Raw genomic sequence first — 16910 nt, forward strand, 5'->3', positions numbered from 1 at the left:
AGTAAACATACAGAACATCTCAGAATAGTGTCATAGACACTTCAGGATTGTGAGCTTTATGCAAAATTTTTGAAGTGTGAATTTTGGCTATGAATTTTGGGTCAAGTCAGTGGCATTTTTAGGCCATCTAATTTCGGGTGAAGGTGTAAAATTTTATTCTCAGAAAATAGATGTCATAAAGAATTGGCTCAGACCTACCTCAGTATCCGATGTCAGAAGTTTCATGGGTCTGGCAGGCTATTATAGACATCTCGTAGAGGGATTTTTCTCTATCTCAGCTCCCTTAACTAAATTGACTCAGAAAAAGGTCAAATTTCAATGGACAGATGTGTGTGAGCAAAGTTTTGAAGAGTTGAAGAAGAGGTTGACTTCTGCTCCAGTTTTGACGCTGCAAGAGGGAATCGAAGGGTTCGTGGTATATTGTGATGCTTCGGGAATTGGTCTCAAATGTGTTTTAATTCAGCATGGTTAGTTTATGGCTTATGCATCCCAAAAACTTGAGGCTTATGAAAAGAATTATCTGGCTCATGACTTAGAATTGGCAGCTATGGTTTTTGCACTTAAGATATGACACCATTATTTGTATGGACTGCATATTGATATTTGCAGTTATAACAAAAGCCTATAGTATATTTTCAAACAAAGAGAGTTGAACCTCAGGCAGAGGAGGTGGCTCGAATTGGTTAAAGATTATGATGTGGATATTCTCTATCATCCAGGGAAAGCGAATGTTGTAGCTGATGTTCCTATTCGGCGTTCCATGGGAAGTTTAGCTCACGTTGAGGCAGATAAAAGAATTATGACAAAGGAAGTTCACACTTAACAAACCTTTGATTTCGACTCCTGGACTCCGAAGATGGTGGAGCTGTTGTTCAGAATAAGGCTTATTCCTCCCTAGTGGCCGAAGTGAAGGAGAAACAATAGTGATCCCTACTTGTTTTAGCTGAAAGAGGGGACTCACAAGCATAAGACGATGACTTTTGTACAAGGGGGAGATGATGGTACCTTGAGGTACCAAAGTAGATTATGCGTTCTGGATGTGGATAGGCTTAGAGAGGGAATTATGTCAAAAGCTCACGATTCCAGGTATTCCATCCATCTAGGTTCCACGAAGATGTATCATGACCTTAAGAAAATTTATTAGTGGAATGATATGAAAAAGAATGTAGCATATTTTGTGGCCAAGTGGCTGAATTGTGAGCAAGTGAAAGCCTAGCACCAGAGGCCTAATGAGTTGGCTCAGAATATTAATATTCATGTTTGAAAATGGGATATGATAAACGTAGACTTTATAATAGGTCTACCTCGCTCATCGCAAATTCATGACTCGATTTGGGTGATTGTGGACTGACTTACTAAGCCAGCGCTCATGAGATTGTCAGATTGTATGGGACCCCAGTGTCCATTATTTCAGATTATGGTGCTCAGTTCACAATAAACTTTTGGAAATTCTTTCAGAAGGGATTGGAAACCAAGGTAAACCTCAGTAATGATTTCATCCTCAGACAGATGGCCAGGCAGAGCGAACTATTTAGACTCTTAAGGACATGTTGAGGGAATGTATTTTAGATTTTAAAAGTAATCGGGATGATCACTCTCTTCTCATTGAATTTGCTTATAATAACAGTTATCATGCTAGCATCAAGATGGCACCGTTTGAAGCTCTATATGGGCGAAGGTGTAGATCACCCATTGGTTGGTTAGAAGTTGGTGAAGTAGAGTTGTTGGACTAGATTTGATCTGTCAGGCCATAGAGAAAGTCAAGTTGATTCAAGAGAGTTTGAGAATAGCTCAAAGTCATCAAAAGTCCTATATAGATGTGCGACACAAATACTTAGAGTTTCAAGTTGATGATTGTTGTTCTTAAAGGTTTCACCTATGAAGGGTGTGATGAGATTTAGCAAGAATGGAAAACTCAGCCTCAGATATTCAGACCTCACAGAATCCTACGAAGGGTTGGTCAAGTAGCTTATGAGCTTGAGTTGCCACAAAAGTTAGATGTTGTGCACCCAGCGCTCTATGTATCCATGTTGAGAAAGTGTGTGGGAACCCATCATTAGTTATTCCTGCTGACACTAAAACGGCTAAAGATGGCCTAACCGATAAGAAGATCCTTGTGACTATTCTTGATCATCATGTTTGAAAGCTGAGGACTAAGGAAGTAGACTAAGTAAAGGTCTTATGGAGGAGTCAGAAAGTCGAAGAGGCTACATGGGAAGCCGAAGAGGACATAAAATCTAGATACCTTTATTTTTTTGAAGAACAAGCAGAAAACGTTCAAGGTAAATAACCTCCATATCTATGTCATGTCCCTTACCTATTTATGCCTCACGTTTTACGTTCATGTTCATGTATTCAGTATTCATGTCTCATGTCCCAGTGTTCATGTTTTCACGAAACCATGTCATGCCAGTTATGTCCCCATGTTCCATGTCATGTTTTCTTACTATTCTCGTATTCAAGCTATGTCCAGTTGCATTCCTAACCATGACCTATCATTTGAGGACGAATGATCCCAAGAGGGAGATATTGTAACACCTCATACCTTTAAACTAGGCCTATTCATGATTCAGAAACATAGAAACCAAGACAGGAAGTGTTGGTTTTGAGAATTTTCCTTACACCGTACATTTATGTCCGCACCATACTTCTTGGATGTACTTCACCAAGGAGAAAAAAGAACCACTGGAATTTGACATTACGATATGGGTAAATTATACGGGCCATACTTCTAAGTACGGGCCGTATTTCGATCTTCTTACACCGCATTTTTTTGTGTACGTTAAAGTTTCATTTTAAGTTGGTTGTCATAGGTTTGTATTGGAAAACAGTTGGGAAATTTTTTTATGCGGCCTAAGGGTGTATCACAGAGACATACAAGTTCTTAAACATGTTTGGAAAAGAATATGAAGGTTATACGTTAAACGAATTGAAAAAAGGATATTTCACCGGATTGGACAAGGGTAGTTTCACGGCCACTTTCATGGACCGTGAATCATTTCACAGATTGTGAAAGTGGAATTGGACCACCGTGAATTGGTGGATATGGTGGGCAGCCACTGGAATGATTCTCGGCCACTTTCACGGCCAGTGAAATATTTCACAGTCTATGAAAGTGAACCGTGAAATTGAGGCGATGGAAATTTTCTCTTCTGTTATAAATTAAAACCCATGACTTGGGGCTCATTATTTCACCAAATCAGATCCATAGTGCCCCTCCAGGCTCTCTCAACCACCCATAATCATCCCAAGCTATTTGAAGATAAGATCAAGCTTTAAAACCCTAAGCTAGTTTATGGAAGGTGATTGTTCTTACTTTTATTTGATGTTGTTTGTGAATTTGGTCTTGAGAAAAGTTGTGTGGGTTGAAGTTATTCAAGTTTAAGGTATGTTCTTCATCTTATTTCTTATGTTGAGTTGATTTGGAGGTTTATCAAGTCTTAAAAATGAGAATAGTTATCGAGAAAAGGTCATAAGGTGTTGTGTTGTGTTGAAGTTGTTATTATGGATTTGAAAAGAAGTTTTTGGATTAATTTGAGCTTAGCTTGCATATAATCTCTTGGCTATGATATTATTGATGTTTTGGATTTGTTTTGGAGTTGGGAGGAAGTATATGATATAAGGGAAATGCTGCCCAATTTTCGTTAGCTCACCTATTAGTTTATTTCACCTTATAAAAGATTCAACGATTTAACCTTAGTATGAATCATCTTAAATGTAGATTTGTAGATTTTGAGTGGTTAAGTAGATGACGAGGTATGTTAAGGCTGTCCCTTTCTTTCTTTTGTCATGATCATATTGATACGAACATATACGAATGTCCTCCATAATGACTCCATTCCTAGAAATATTAGCAGCTTATGTTCTTGATCTTTTTATGACGTTATTGGTCTTTTTCCATGGTTATTGATCTTATCTTATGATTGTTGATCTTATCTTATAACGTGAGCTCATCTTATAGTCGTTGATTCTTCAAGGTGAGATGTGTTGATGATGTCAGCTCCATAATGATAATCAGAGGTATACAGACCTTACATCACTCCTGTAGAGTCGTAACGTTTCTTTGAGCTCTCATGCATGCTTTATATATATATATGTAGCTATTTTATGACACCAAGCCGCGCTATAATCGGTCGAGTATGGCACCTATTGTGCACACCACTGCAGTTGGGAATGGTAACACTGAGCTTATTATGGTCAGGTATAATGACACTAAGCCTTATTATGGCCGAGTACGGTATGAGAATAGTATGACTTATACACAAGTATGAAAATGTTTTTTTAAAAGGAAAGCATATACGTCATCCGCCTTTACAGGCATTCCTATGTACAAGTTGTTTCTCTTTATCTCATGTTACCTTCATGGCTTTATTATTTGTTCTTCATGCCTTACATACTCGATACATTATTCGTGACGTCCTTTTGTTTGTGGACTCTGTGTTCATGCCCCCAGGTATACAGGAGATGGTTCATACCCTTAGGTTGCCTTCTCAGTGCTTGTACAAAAGCACTCACTTGTTCCAGAGTTGTAGTTCAGCTTGCTGTGATTCTTTAGTGTACATTTGGGCATAGTGAGGTCTTGTCTCGTCCTTATTATGTTATACACTCTAGTAGAGGCTCGTAGATAGATATGCACAGTTAGATGTCTTATGGCCATCTCGGTCTTTATTTTGTTGTATCATTATCCTTGGTAGCCTTGTCAGCTTGTATATCTTGGGTTCAGCTTGATTACACATGTATATATACCTTTGGGCTTGTGTCCCTCAACTTATGATATCTATTAGTTAGCATTATGGTCCACTCAGGTATGATTATCTAATGCATGTATGTCTTGTGGTGCTCGGTAGGTTAGATCCGGGTGCCCATCATGGCTCTCCGATGAGTCGTGACAAAAGTGGTATCAAAGCAGTTCATCCTAAGGCTTTCTACATGTCGTGTCTAGTAGAGTCTTGTTTATGGGTGTTTAGTGCACCACACTTAAAAACAGGAGGTTGCAGAATATTTAGGAAGATTGCCTTTCTTTTTCATCTTAGATCGTGTGATAGAGCCATGTTAAGAGGATTCTCATTTCCTGACCTTGTATTGTGATTTTAGTAATGCCCGTGACGACGAAAGCTTCAGCGGCCTAGAAAGACAAGTCAATGGCAGGTAGGAGAACTGGTCGGCTACCATCTGTAGATGATGAGGAGGGTCAGTCCTAGAATGAGGTTCCATTTCAGACCTCTCATGCTCCGTTCGCTCCAGAGAAGCTCCAGCTCTAGCACCTGTTGTATTAGGCCAGAAGGTGCGAGAGGCTATTCGGTTATTGACTCAGTTAATAGCAACTCGGGCCCAACGTCTGGGTATGGGTTATGGTGACAGGACTATTAGTGCCAGGTTTCAAGGTTTTATTAATTTAGAACCTCCAGAATTCTTTGGATCGAAGCCGGCTGAAGACCCATAGAATTTTATCGATAGGATGCTGAGGACGTTATGGATGATGCATGCTTCAGACACTGAGTCAGTAGAATTAGCTTCCTATAGACTATAAGATGTTATTGTTCACTGTGTGAGAATTGGGTTTCACCTAGAGGGATTAATGCACCCCCACCCGTGTGGCAGGAGTTTACAAATGCCTTCCTTCGACATTATTTATACCCAGAGATTCAACAAGCTTGAGCTGATAGGTTCCTATACCTTAGACAGAGGAGTATGAGTATTCGTAAGTACAGTCTTCACTTTAATTCATTGGCTAAATATGCTCCAGTTGTTGTAGCTGAGATGGAAGATCGTGTTTACTGATTGATGAGTGGATTGGGACCACACTTGATTGATGACTACATGATAGCCCTCCCTTCAGATAGGTATGGATATTTCTCGCATTCAGGTGCACGCTCCGAACCTTGAGAAGCGTATGCAGTAGCGGAGGGCCAAGAGTGAGAATGATAGGGGTTATAGTAAGAGAGCTAGATCTTCAGGTTTTGTTAGTGAGTTTAGAAGGGGACAGAGGTAGTAGTATTCTAGGCATTCAGCCCATTCAGCGGCTAGTGTACCTCCGCAGTTTATAGGTCAGAGATTTGATCGATCTATTTATTCAAGACCAGGTCAGGGTTCCAAAGCTTCAAGTTCTCGGTATAAAGATGAGACTAGCTAGATGAGGTCACCTTTACCATGATGTACTCAGTGTGATAAGTTACATACTAGACAGTGCTATTTGGGATCAAATATTTATTATTCTTGCAGTCAGCCAAGCCATATTATGCGTGAGTGTCCATCGAGGGGTGGTATAGGTGCAGTTCAGCCCATAAGATAAGCAGTTGGTTCATCATCATCTGTATGCCTTCCGGGGCAAGGGACTTAGACATCAGTAGCTTGCGGTAGAGGTAGAAGGGAGCATCTAGCTCGAGCGGTCCTCAGAACCAAATTTATGCATTGGCTGGTCAACAGGATCTCGATTCTTCACTTGATATGGTTACAGGTATACTATCAATATCTTCCCATGATGTACATGTGTTGATAGATCTAGGTTCTACGTTATCGTATGTTACTCCTTTTATTACTGGTCAGTTTAGAGTGAAAATCGAGTCGATTAAACATTTTGATGTGTCTACACCCGTTGGTGATCTAGTGATAGCTAGATGGGTATATAGACATTATATGGTTATAGTCTGTGATCATCATACTATGGAAGATTTGATTGAGCTAGATATGATAGATTTTGATGTCATTATGGGTATGGATTGGTTGGCTTCTTGTTATGCTAATGTTGATTGTAGAACGAAGATGGTTCGATTTTAGTTTCCAGGAGAGACAGTTCTGGAGTGGATGGGTAATACAGCATCTTCGAGAGGTAGGTTTATTTCCTATCTCAAAGCAAGGAAGACGATCTCCAAAGGTTGAATATATCATATACTCCGGGTTCGAGATGCACAAGCAAAGCCACCGACTCTTCAGTCTGTTCCAGTGGTTAATGAGTTTCCAGGCATATTTTTGGACGAACTTCCAGGTCTTCGACTAGAGTGAGAGATTGACTTTTCCATAGACGTATTACCAGATCCTCACTCAATATCTATTTCTCCTAATAGAACAGCGCCTGCTGAGTTGAGGGAATTAAAGGAGCAGTTGAAGTACTTACTTGAGAAAGGCTTTATCAGGCCTAGTTCATCACCGTGGAGAGCACCTATGTTGTTTGTATGAAAGAAAGATGGCTCCCTGCGAATGTATATTGATTACAGGCAGTTAAATAAGGTAATAATAAATAATAAATACCCACTCCCAAGGATTGATGATCTATTTGATCAGTTGTAGGGTGCTAAATGGTTCTCGAAGATAGATTTGAGATCAGGGTATTAGTAAGTAAGAGTTATAGAGAAAGGCTTTTTGAAGACAGCTTTCAAAACCAGATATGGTCACTTCGAATTTCGTGTAATGTCATTTGGGTTGACTAATGCATCGGCGGTATTTATGGATTTGATGAACAGCATATTCAGACCTTCCCTAGATCTATTTGTGATTGTGTTTATCGATGATATTATTGTATACTCTCGATCAGAGGCAGAGCATGAAGATCATTATATGATGTCCTTAAAGTTCTTCAGGCTCGAAAGCTGTATGCAAAGTTCTCTAAATATGAATTTTGGTTGAACTCTGTAACTTTTCTGGGGCATATTATTTTAGACAAAGGTATTAGGATGGATATGCAAAACATTGAAATCGTGAAGAATTGGCCTAGAGCACGACACCAGCAGAGGTTCGTAGTTTTCTGGATTTGGCAGGTTATTACAGGAGATTTGTAGAGGGTTTTTTCTTTCATTTCTGTACCACTGACGAAATTGACTCAGAACTCAGCTAAGCTCCAGTGGACTAATACTTGTTAGCACAATTTTTAGGAGTTGAAGAACAGATTGACTTCAGCACCCGTTCTAACACTTTCGGAAGGATTGGAAGGCTATGTTATTTATTGTGACGCTTTAGGTATTGAATAGGTTGGGTGTTTATGCAACATGGTAAAATTATAGCTTATGCGTCAAGGTAGTTACAGAGGCACGAGAAGAACTACCCGACCCATGACCTAGAGTTAGCGCGGTGATTCATATATTGAAGATGTGGAGGCACTATTTGTACAATGTTCATATTGATATCTATACAGACCATAAGAGCCTTCAGTATCATCAAGCAGAAGGAGTTGAATTGGCGTCAGAGGCGATGGTTGGAGCTATTGAAGGATTATGATGTCAGTATCTTGTATCATCCTGGGAAGGCGAACATAGTAGCTGATGCCTTTAGTCGCAGATCCATGGGTAGCTTATCTTATGTTCAACCGGAGAAAAAGGAGCTAGTTCATGAGCTTCAGCAGTTAGCTAACCTAGGAGTTCGATTACTGGACTTGGGCGATACAAGAGTTACTATTCATGACTCAGTAGTCTCATCTTTAGTAGCTGACTTTAAGGAGAGATAGTACGAAGATCTTATGTTAGTTCATTATAGAGACACAGCCCCTCATGGGAGAGGCTCATTATTCCCGTTATTCTATTCATCCAGGGACGATGAATATGTATCATGATATTAAGGAAGTTTAGTAGTGGGACGGAATAAAAAAGACATAGCAGAGTTTGTAGCCCAGTGTCCTAACTGTCAGCAGGTGAAGATTGAGCATCAGAAGCCCGGTTAATTATTACAGGCTATTGAGATTCTGACTTAGAAATGGGAAGCAATTAATATGGATTTCACTACAGGCTTGCCTTGTTCTCAGCGTAAGTTTGATTTCATATGGGTTATTATGGATAGACTTACAAAATCATCCCATTGCTTCCTGTCAGGACTACTTATTCAGCCGAGGATTATGCGAAGCTTTATATCAAGGAGATAGTAGGACTCCATGGTGTTCGGGTATCTATCATTTCCGAGAAAGGTGCGCAGTTTACAGCTAATTTCTAGAGGTTCTTCCAGAGAGGTTGGGGAATACAGGTGAGTCTTAGCACAACATTCTACCTGTTACGGTTAGCTTTTAAGCAGGTTAGGCATAAAAGTTACTACCATATTGTTGGTGCTCTAAATTGAATTTTATGTTTTTTAGAGTCGCCACCTAATTTATTAAGGGAAATTAGGAAAAACCTAGTTAAAAGATTTTTCAAAAAATCTTTTGGACTAGAGTTTGAGGTAAGGGTTCTAGTGATCCCCTAAGGAAAGTTTTAAGCACCCTAGTAGTAAGGATCCGTAGAATATGCTTGACCTATGAGCTTTAATGTGTGATTAATGTATTTATTTGCAAAAGAGAGTGTTTTGATTTTCTGCAAAAATGTCATTCTTTCTCATATCATAACATGGTTCCAAGAAAAAATGTGGCAAAAATTCCCATTGCAAGAGGGGGTTTTGGTTTTCAAAAATCCACGCAAGTGTTCAACTCACTCCGTTGCCGGACCAGGACACACTCGGGATTTCTCCGAGTAGAGTCGCTACTATTCTAGTCCTAACAAAATGGGTTATATATATATATATATATATATATATATATATATATATATATAGAAAATATGGTGTATATCTCCGATTTTCATATATATATGTATAGAAATACAACCTTTTTTAAGCCTAATTTTATCATTTAAGCCCATAAGTCAACTTATATTCCAAACTCCGAAGTCCTCAATTTTGGTCCAAATAGTTTTGTCATCATTTTTGGTCATTTTTGTTTCAGGGCTGTCAAGCCCAAACCAGTCGAATCTCATCAAATTTTCACTAAGTCCAAAGCTCGTTTCCACTTTTCATGAATGCAAACAAATCGAGCCAAAATTCAAAATGGTCTTTGAGTTTCTGGAAAAGATTGTTTTAACATGTTCCAAAATATTAGGCAGTTTGTCCTTTTCGCAAATCATGGATGATAGCTTGGAAATTCATTTTTATTTTTGACCAGCTTTAAGGAAAGATGCTAAACATTGCTCCATTTTTTAAACTTAAGCCAGATCCTTATTCTTCTTTTGCAATTAGCCGTATTATTAAAAAGTTTGAGAAACTCACCATCAAACCAAGTCCTACTTTTATGCAAAATTAACCATTAACCGAGTTTAAAAAAAATTGTTGACCTTTTAAAGATATTAGGTGTTCTTCCAAAGTTCTAGTATGCACAAGGGTTCCACTATTCACATATTCGATACATATACAGCATATGCATGACAAATATAAAAATGGAGAAGGAAGGAAAGTGAATTTTTAACTGATGGGCTTACCTAAGCCCATCAGTGCCATTTTCACCCATTGGCTGGGTCTTCAAAAACATATTAGCTTCCCTTTTATTCATTTCCCATGAACTCGATCAAAGAGGATATTGCACCTTTGGCCCAACGAATGTATGAAGTAGGAGTACCCCCAAACAGTGGGATTTTCATGCAAGAAAAGAGAGAGGGAGATGTAAATTAGAAAGCATCTAAAATATTTTTAAGTAAAGGAATACATAGCAAAACAAATTGTTAAGGAAAAAAAAAACATTCACCATGTTTGAAAGAAAATTCAGATAGGAAGACACATATTAATCCTTATGAACTGAGGTAAATAAATAAAAAAATAAAAACAAATCCAACATTCAAAGTTATGGGCTTGACATTACTAAGCCCACATGAACATAGAATAGAAAAACAAAGCCCAAGTGTGCAACAACATGGAACAGATCACAAGATTTTTTGTCCATAGAGTAGGTTTACATTTTTTCCCACTGGATATACCACAGATATACACAGCTATAGAGATGCTAAAATAGCACTAAAAGGAAAACTTTCACTTTCTCAATCCTAATGCCACACAAGATCCAAGGGATTTCATGAATCCCAGGCATGATATACATCAGGGAAAGCTTAAGCTTAATCCCCAAGTGCTAATTTGCCTCTCTATTTATGTGCTAAACTTAGTGATATACAAGAGAAGGAATGTTTGCATACACAGATATACAAGGCTAAGGTCAGTTTACAATCACAATTAATTAGGCTGATAAGGTCCTAAGACTAAGTTCATACCTAACAGCCCAACTGAATCTAAACAAAGTAAAGAAAGGAAGAAGAAAGAGAGATAAAGACTCAGACTTCAATCAACAAGATGAACAACAAAAACAAACAAGTAAACTTCCTTATGTGGAGATCAACAACAAAAAGAAAACCAAGTCTGGGTTTATATTCATAAGTATAGACAGTGTTCAGCAGCAAATCATAGAATTTCAAAGACAACCACTTGATCCCACATGATTGAGCAGTATTCATCCCACATTCTCTTTAGAAAAAAGAAATCCTACATCCTTTTTTATAGCTACTATTTTTAGGACAACCAAAGACTTTTTGTTACATCAATTCTCATTCTTTTAACAGAAAAAATCATCAAGATATATTGTTATCCTCTGTTCCAAAATCCAGACAATTGACCCTTCAAGACAACAATGACTTAATACTTAAACCATGACAACAGACCATTAAGAAGAGACATGGTCAAATAAGGTCATATATGGAATCTGGTCATTTTAACAGACCTCAAACAGACAAAATTTAATGACTAAGCATAGCACATATCACATGGGACTCACACAGTTTAGATCCTTAGACCATAAGGGAAAAAGTTAGACTCTAGGAACTCAAGTAGTTAAGTAGTTCAAAAGGGACCAATATAAGACCTTCAAAGCACCATATCTTCTTTAAGAAATCATAACAAAACCTGATCAACTTAAAGAATGAAGTGGTAAAAATGCCCTTTTCTAGTAAATTTTCAAAGATCCAAATTAAAAGAGTGACATGAAAGTTGTGCCACACACAGGACTGCCCTACGCAAATTATTGCACTTACTAGATTAAAATGGGCCAAAGGGCAGGCATGCCAGCAGATTTGAAAACAAGAAATGTAAAATGCAATTTAGGCTAGTCCCATTCATGGGCAGATTTCAAATAAAAAAAAAAGAGCTTGTTTTAAATAACCTCAGCATAGCAGCTTATCCCTTTACACTACTTCACAAAAAAAAAAAAAAAAAAAAAAAAAAAAAACAAAAAACAAAAAAAACCTCAAGCTTTGGCAAGAAATAGCTAAGCTATTTTACAGAACTAGATAGCACAAACAATTAAAATCACACAGAAGCAAATTGGATCAAGACAGGATCAAAGTGAACTTCTTACAACTAATACACTAAAATGGGTTGAGATCAAGTTACATTACATGTGAACTTATTTAGCCAAGAAACAACTCTACATCCCATATTCATTCAACACACATTCATTTTTCCCTTCCTCTCTTTTAAATAAAACATGATTCAAATGAAGTCTAGGTAAATTAATCAGAGTCAAAGCACATCTTATACAACACAAGCTTTTCTCTTGTTTTGTAAAGATGAGACAACAAATAGACATAGTGGCTATAGAAGTTACACAACACTCAAACAATTAATTCACTACACAGAGCCATATCCAATCACAGTTCATCACAATCATCTAGCACATTCACAAATTTCCTAGACAAGGTCTCATACTACCCTCACACAAATTCTCCCAGGCTCCAAAAGCAATTCAAACATGAATTCTCATTAGACTAATTAACTGGACTGGACATCCTTTTAGGAAAAAAGGGGACATTATTATTGCAAACTCACTATATAAGAGTTATTATACAAACCATAACATCAATAAACTACTAATCCAACTCTGCTCTAGGTGAGACCAGCTTCAAAATATCAAATAAACTTCAACTCATCCTATATGAATTAACTAAACTTGTCTCCCTTTTATTTAAGCACCTAGCAAGCAACAGACCCCATCACTGAAAGTTATACTTGACAGAGTTTAAAGGTTAAGACAGTTCCACCTAGCTTCCAATATTATCTAAATCAGTCAACCAAAACTGAGTGAACCTAAGTTAATCTTATTTAGCTAGAAACCAAACAAACATTAAGCACATGACTGGATATGTAAACAAGATAAATAAATTAACCTAAACATGATAAGCCTAAACAACATTAAAGGATAATTATACTAACAGCTTCATACTCATAAGCAAGCTAAATGGAAGAGAAGTTTACCTTTTGTGAGTGCAGCTACAAATCGAGATTCAAACTTGAAGATTTACTCCTCTAAACCCCAAACTCAAGCCATAGAACCCAACAAAACAAGAACAAAGAGAAGAATTTCCCTTTTTTCTTTTAAAATTCTTTACTTGACTCAGAAAATTCTTTTAAAGACTTCAAATAATTTTTTGAAAGAAATCTTTAAGTATTTCGAGTCTGATGATTATATCCTTTTTTTTTTCTTCAGAATATCCTCAAAACTTGTTCTACATCAAAGAAAATAGGGTCCTTTAAATAGAAAATTCCAAAACCTCAAAACCCTCTCCTACCCGATGTGGGATAACTTCCCTCTTAGGGGTTTCCTCCTCACATCTACGTTGGACATTTAAGATTAGATGTAAAAAATGAATGGAGGGTCGGATTTTTCCCTCAAAAGGTTGATCTTCTAGGTTCCTTGTGAACCAATAGCAACCCAAGGTTCAAAATCACAAACAACCAAAAGCAATTAAAGATTTGCAGAGCATCAACGTTCAACGTTCATAAAATAGAGAAAAACTTGATAATAAGGACAAGATAACACATCGTTTGGGTAGAGATAGGTGAAAATCGGAGGAGGCAATTAATGTTTTGCCTCAAATCGACCTAACCAAGCCTGTAAAAGCCTTACCAGCTCTGTATCTTTGCTAAAAATGGCGAGATAATGACATGAAAGAGAAGGTGGCCCCGCAGCGGCTAGGGTTTCCCTCAAGCCCTTAAGGCTCCCAAAGGAAACCCTCCCAAGCCCTTAAGGTTCGTTTGCCTAACTGATAAAGCGAGAAGGGCTTTTCCCATTGGGAGATAACGCTTGGGTCGGGTCTGGCCCTATTGGGCTAGACTCGGTCCCATTTAAAAGGACGAGGGGATGGCCCAATGTGTTATGTATACATATATATGTGTAGACATATATGCCTCTATTAACATATACATGTAAAGAAAGCAAATTAAAGTATGTAATTTTTTTTTTTTTTTGAAAAGACGGATTTATTAAGCAAATTAATTAAAGCCAAGCAACAATTAATTGAAAAAAAAAAAAGCAAAATATATTACTTTTGCCACAAAATATTGAACTTACATGTCTGACAGTAATTGAATTAGAGCATGAATTTGCTATTTCAATTGTGGCCCCCATTTGGCTAACTAATTGATTATTTCAATTGTAGTCATAATTAAACACATAACAGGCAATTTACAAATATAATCATAATTAATTTGTCAAAATCAATTATGATTATTTGAGAATTGTCCACATAAATTGATTTTGCATAGAATTATTAAAAAAAAAAAAATTGGGGATAAAAATGATTATTTGTTTTAACTACTCAATTTTCTTGAATTACAAGGGGGGTAAATATTTGCTGTTTTAAATTCTGATATTCGCATAATTAAATAAATAGCTATTTCACACTATTTTCTAGTAAAATGCCTTATTAATTATTGTGAAATAATTTTCCAAAAGATTTATTGTAGAGATTATTTTACCAAACAATAAAGGTAAAACATTATCTGCATAAAATCATCTTGATTTTTACCTAAAAAAGATATTTATCGCCCCATTTAATATTCAGGCACTTTGAGCAATTAAAATAAATTATGGGAGTTTAAAAATTAGGTGTCAATAACTGCCCCTTCGGTGTTCACGGATGGCGGGACCATTCTCGATCAACAAAATTTGACTAACCCTGATTTTTGACTGACCTAAGTCACATTGCCTCCCCATTTTATGCAATTTTCAAAATATATGGCCAAAACTAGTTTTTGGGCTTCCTATATATCTCAAGTTCCATGAGAATTCAGGCCATCTATAGTTTGACTCAATTATGACTTCTAAATGCACATTAAAACAGTTTCTCAGATTTTCCAGCTATCAAGCTGGGAAGTCTGGTGTGATTGGTGAAAGTGTGACTGACTTTCTGGCATTGAGTCTGCCTATATATCCTTATACTTGGGAATCAAGTCACTTGTAGTTTGACTTGATTGGAGAAAAAGGATATCCCTTATGCAAGAGGGCCTTTGTGTGTTTCGGTGTGTATTCGATCAGTTACGGAATAAAATAAAGAAGTAATAATAAAGAGAAGATAGAGCACACAAGCAAACAAGAAAATTTATGTGGCTGAGCATGGTGAGGAGTGATATTCCAAGTCCTGGCTAGAGAGCTTGACTCTCTTGAGCACCTTATCTCGACCCGCTACATAAGAAAAAGTTTCACATTTGCTCCGCAATCTGTCTAGATTTGATTTGATCAGCCTGTTCCTTGGCGGCTACCAATCTGCTTCCATCTACTGAGTAAGGTTGATTTTTGGATGACGAATATTGCGGTCATCTGACCGGATTTGCATCTTCTTGACTTTTTAGTAAATATTGCAGTCTCATGTCCACATCGCTTTGCTATCTCGTTATAGCCCATAATTTATATGCAAGGCCTTCTCGGCGATTGAAATAAAATGCCCCCTTAGCACGTCTTGTATGAATGGCCTTCTTGGCCTGCTTTATGGATGGCCCTCGTGGCCTGTTCGTATAAATGGCCCTCTTGGTAGTTTGTATGAATGGTCCTCTCGGCAATAGGAAAATAAATGTGCAATGGCCTTCTTAGCATGTTTGAATGAATGACCCTTTCGATAGCAGGAAAATAAACATGCGATGACCCTCTCGACATGTTTGTATGAATGGACCTCTTGTCATATTTTTATGAATGGCCCTCTCGGTAATAGGAAAATAAATGTGCAATGGCCTTCTCAGCATATTTGTATGAATGGCCCTCTCAGCAGCAGAAAAATAAATATGCAATGGCCCTCTCTACATGTTTGTATGAATGGCCCTCTTGGTAGCATGAAAATAGACGTGCAATGGCCCTCTTGGCAAAAATAAGAAGAAGTGATGCGAATGACAGACCCGCCGGTTGAATCGTCTTTCTTTCATCCTTTATCTTCGCTGTGACCCTCTTGGTCAGATATGCCGTATTGTTTTACTATGACCTATCTGGCCAAACATTTGCCATCGTGGCAACTTCCAATCATTTTGTGCCATTGTGGCTTAATATGTTGCCCTTTTGGCATTCAAAACCTTATAGTCCTCATGGCTAGGTATCTTGCTCTCATGGCTCTTTGATCTTTTATCCCTCATGGCTGGATATTTAACCCTCATGGTATTCTGATTTTTTTAGCCTTTGTGGTGGTTAAAATCTTTCACAGCCCTCATGGCTCGTCATATACTCCGGAAGCCGGATCTCAACAGTGGTCTGGACCTTTTTTAGCTAAACGTTTCTTGCAGACGGAGCAAAGTTAGAAAAAAGGATCATCTTCTGATGTCTTAGGGACTGCGCATCAGAAATGGGTTAGTTTTTACCTATTTTAAGTTGATCCATGTTGCCGGCGTTGTCGCATCCTTGTCTTCCTAGACCTGAAACCCCTTTGGCTCCGGTGTTCGAAAGATGAACCTATTTTCGTTATGCAAGAAAAATCATTTTTGTAATGCTATCATAAGGGTATCTAATTTGCGAGGAAAAAAAAGCACTATTAATTGTCATGACGTGCATTTAGAATGAGAGAGATCCTTTCTTCCGCGACTGGGATTTTTGCTTCCTTTCACGGAATTTTTGAGACCTTCCCTCAAAAATCTGCCCCAGCTTAAATTTTAATCCATCGATTCTTGTGCCAAATCTTTCGGGAAATTTTGAGGTCTTCTCAAAATCTCTTTGATTTAGAGTTAAGGTTAGTCGAATTCTTGTAGTGACTTCACGACATGAATTTTTGAGATCCTCTCAAAAATTCTGCCCCAATTTGGGCGTGCAGTAGTCCCTACATTCTTTGTGAAGTCCTATCTCTGAGGCTCTCTAGGGGCTTCTTGGTTTTTATTTTGATGTGACCGAGCTC

The sequence above is a fragment of the Lycium ferocissimum genome, chromosome 7 (assembly GCF_029784015.1).
Source record: "Lycium ferocissimum isolate CSIRO_LF1 chromosome 7, AGI_CSIRO_Lferr_CH_V1, whole genome shotgun sequence".
Taxonomy (NCBI): Eukaryota; Viridiplantae; Streptophyta; class Magnoliopsida; order Solanales; family Solanaceae; genus Lycium; species Lycium ferocissimum.